The sequence below is a fragment of the Odontomachus brunneus genome, unplaced genomic scaffold, assembly GCF_010583005.1.
Source record: "Odontomachus brunneus isolate Ranch 3 - 2012 unplaced genomic scaffold, Obru_v1 Obru_scaffold_015, whole genome shotgun sequence".
Classification (NCBI taxonomy): domain Eukaryota; kingdom Metazoa; phylum Arthropoda; class Insecta; order Hymenoptera; family Formicidae; genus Odontomachus; species Odontomachus brunneus.
Genome location: NW_022639465.1, coordinates 1,970,384 through 1,974,325, shown reverse-complemented (window position 1 = coordinate 1,974,325; position 3,942 = coordinate 1,970,384). Strand labels below are relative to the sequence as shown.

The 3,942-nt window shown below is 38.9% G+C and overlaps 1 long non-coding RNA gene across 1 annotated transcript in view; it reads left to right on the top strand.

The window, feature by feature from the left end:
* The window catches only part of LOC116841316, a 193,133-nt gene that overhangs the window by 130,407 nt on the left and 58,784 nt on the right, over nt 1-3,942 (top strand). The window contains exon 3 of the long non-coding RNA XR_004377536.1: nt 3,542-3,591. This is a non-coding gene — a long non-coding RNA (uncharacterized LOC116841316). The remainder of the gene's footprint in view (nt 1-3,541; nt 3,592-3,942) is intronic.

Genomic DNA, 3,942 nt, shown 5'->3' with positions numbered 1-3,942 from the left:
CCCCCCCCAACAACTCCATCGTTCTCCACCCCTTTCTTCTTCGGTCTTTCGCGCGATCGCGAGATCGGCAACCAGCTCCGGACTCAAGTGCACGTGACCCCGATATTTCGCTCCTTTCTGCGCTCCGAGTTCGCTGTTTCTGGCTGGCGGAAGCTGGAAGGGACTAAATTACGAGGAAACCGCGAGAAATCTGGGTCTCCACCCTCTTAGCGGGAGTCGTGGGCGAACGAGCATTAGCTTCGTTGAGCGGTGAGTCTTTCATGCGGAACTCATACCTTTGCGCCATTGGTGCTCGCCATTTCATGCGCGTGGAGGTATGTGTTTTTATAATACGGACTATTCTCCGGGCTGGAGGATTTGTATACTTAATGCAGTTTCACAGATAGACTAGCATAGTGGAAGAAAAGAAGATAGTGAAAGAATCAGACGCTGATCCTCCTTCCCGATTGCTCTCGAGAAATTCGCGAAAAAGACGGCCAGTTAAAGGACTACGTACACCTGAGCGGCTCAAAAACTGTCCAATATCGGAATTTTTCTACTAACCATATTTGATGACTTTATGAAGATGACTATTTGATTCTTTATTCTTTTATTTATATATTATATAAAGCTCATTATAAAAAGTTGAAATGTAACCAATATTACTGCCATAAAGCTAGTCGTCGATATTTTTGGTATTCAAAAAATGTTCGATACTATTTATGTAAAACAGACACGGTTTAAACCTGTTAAAACTACGCTACAAATCTCAATGTCTTAATATGACTCGTTTTCTCTGTGTAATTTCCAGAAGCCATTTTATCCGTATTATTTTAATACATATAAGTGTATAATATGTTCATTTTATACGGATCTTACGCGTAATAATGAGGATACGTCTCGGAGATGTATAACAAGATAACATACTTCGTTATTAAACGAAGATGCGTTTACTTTTTACTTACATGTTTCAACAATTTAACACGTTAAATGACTTTTACACGATTAGGAAATTACAAATTATAAAGGGTTTTTATTAAAGAGTAAATGTGCAAAGAGAAAATAAATGTACAAAAAGAGAATGCAAATATTAGTCTGCAAATGTATTTTATTTACACTCAAAATATGTAATTATTTTCATTGAAATGAGAAGCATGTTATATAAAGTATTGTTATATAAAGTGTTGTTTTTAGATGATTTAGCTCTTTATAAGTATCCTTTCTTTGATTTTTTAAATGAAATCTTGCTTTCTTGACCGCACTTGGTCAAGCTGATGCGATAGCTGCCTTCGAAGGTGACGAATTTATGAGAATTTATGCCCTTCGATATATCCATTGCATTGTTTTTAAAAATATCAGGTTTCCTTCGTTTGAAACATATGTAACTATATACGTAGCTATTTTCACAATGCTGGTTTTACAATTATATTATTTTAGTACGATTTTTCGAATGACGCGGTTCAAAAACTTTTATTACTGTTTTTCATATTATTATTTAAAAAGAAAGAAAGAAAATTACCAAGCAACGTTTTCTTCAATAACTGCCTTTACTTTAGATATAAGATTTTCCTATATTGACTTAATAATACTCAGATCATCATCAAGCAGTTGTTTATAATCGTGACAGTTTCTTTGCTTCAAATCCATTGAATGGACGTCTTTTTTTTCTTTTCAATGTCTTTTCTGAGTTATCCAAAATTCAAGTTTCTGAATTATTAAAAAATTCTTACCTTGAATCATTCCACCTCTCCATGTTCAATGTATTGTTTTTACTACTGAATGCTTAATTTGACACTAAGTGTTTAACTTGACTGTTTAACTTAACAAAGACCACTAACTTGGATACTCTGTTCTTGCAAATGTTAGTCTAGAACTGTATATGGTTACACAGAAATAATCTAATAAAAGAAGATTATGAGATTATGAGGAAGACCCGTGAATAAAAAGAATGACAAGAATAAAACAAAAGGAAGACTATATATCGCCTTCTACGGTGGTTCAACCATGTTTGTACGGCAGGTTTTATTGAAAATGTTATAACTCCGAATTTTATTTTTGCGGATTTTGGTCTACAAATTGAGGGCATATGTACCTTAGATATTTTGAGATTTGAAAATTTAATATTTTTGCGTTACATTAAAAGTTGGTTCTCTCAGCGAGAAAAATACAATACAATTTCCATTATATATCGATGCTATCTATTTCGTTAATTTTTAATTTTTCGTAAAATGTTGGATATATGCCCTCGATATATGTGTCGAAAATATATGGAAAGTTTGGAGCCAATCGATCCAATGGTCTTTTCGAGAACTCTCATATGCCAATTTCGAAAAAAAACATAGTTAGAAAAACGCATTAAACTACATTTCTGAACAACTATTCTATTTTTAACATTCTTTGTACTTACACAGTAAATACGCCAAGTCACAAATCGATATATCGCTGAGTTTTTTCAAAGAACAATTCCTGAATATAGTCTATATTTTCGGCGTATAAAGGTATAAGATCCCTTTAAAAGACGTTCCCTCGATTCAAGTAACACGGAATAACCCGCCAGTATTGAATGTAAAAAAATTTCGTAATATATGCAGAAAGATATACAAAAGGAACTCCGAGCACTATCCGCTTATAATTTCCGGTACGAGTCGGTGTGCACGCGTAAATGATTAACTTTCAGTTCTTCGAACTCGAACTCCCAAGTCGACTATAAACCCTATAAACTTTCCAGCTCTCTCTTTCTCTCTCGTCTCGCGAGTGGGAAAATAGCAAGTTAAAACTGTAAGACAGGTGGACGTGTAGGCAGGCGCTTGTCAGGAGTCGCTCGAGATATTCGAACGGACTGTGACAGACGTGGAATAGGAAACAATGATTGCTTATCTGCCGCGTGGCGTGACAGGAATATTCGCGCGCCGCGAAGACTCGGGTCGACGGCGCGGGAGTCACGAGTATTACAGTCCGTAAGCCCTGTTTCGCCACGCTTGCCTCTTCCTTTCTCCCCCCTCCATCTCCCCCGTCTTCTCTCTTTCTCTTTCTCTCTCCCTCTCTCATTCTCTCTCTGGTTAGCGCGGAGCTTACGAAAGTTCGCAACAACTCGCTTAAATGGCGTCCCCGTAGCCGGTTAATTCTTTCGGTATCGGCTTATACAGGTATATTCCTTCTGTTCTTCGCCCCCGTTACAGAGATCGCTTATTTCCGCCTGTTACTCCTCGCCAACTTCGCGATACGCCTCGCACAAAGGATTAATGTCTTCGCGCGCGCGGTGATCCTTTCCCGCCGGATACCCCCCGCCGTTATTGTCGCAGCGTTACCTTCGGTTTCTCATAAACGAGTCATGGTAAAGTGAGGGTTGGGGAGAGAGAACGGGAGGGGTGTTTCGTAAATATTGTTCCAGCGCGTGAAATCGTGTTGCTCAAACGTTGCGGCAAAACGCAATTTTATAATAAATCGTCGCGATAATATACAGCATACGCGCGTACTTGTAGGAACTTCGTTTGACTACATTTACGATCGGGCATGACAATTGACTCTATTTTTACTTCCTCCGTCTTACTTCCTGTTGCAGATCCTCGGCGGACCAGCTAAGGAGAGATAAGGACCCGGCTGTTCTCTAAGGTAGGAATCTCCTTCTTGTTTCGAGTCCTTTCAAGTCGAAATTTCCAGCTAGTTCGAACGAGATATCTCGGTAAACTAGTGAGACTTGGTCGGGCCGAAACTCGAAATTGCTATTGTTCCTCGGTCTTCTCTAACTCCCGGCGCGTCCCGATTATTATAATTAATTACCTCCATGGCGACATTCGCGTTGACTGTGTGCACACGTAGAGAAAGAGAAAGAGAGAGAGAACGAGAGATAGATAGATAGATAGATAGATAGATAGAGAAAGAGAGAGAGCGAGAGAGCGAGCGAGAGAGAGAGAGAGAGAGAGAGAGAGAGAGAGAGAGAGAGAGAGAGAGAGAGAGAGAGAG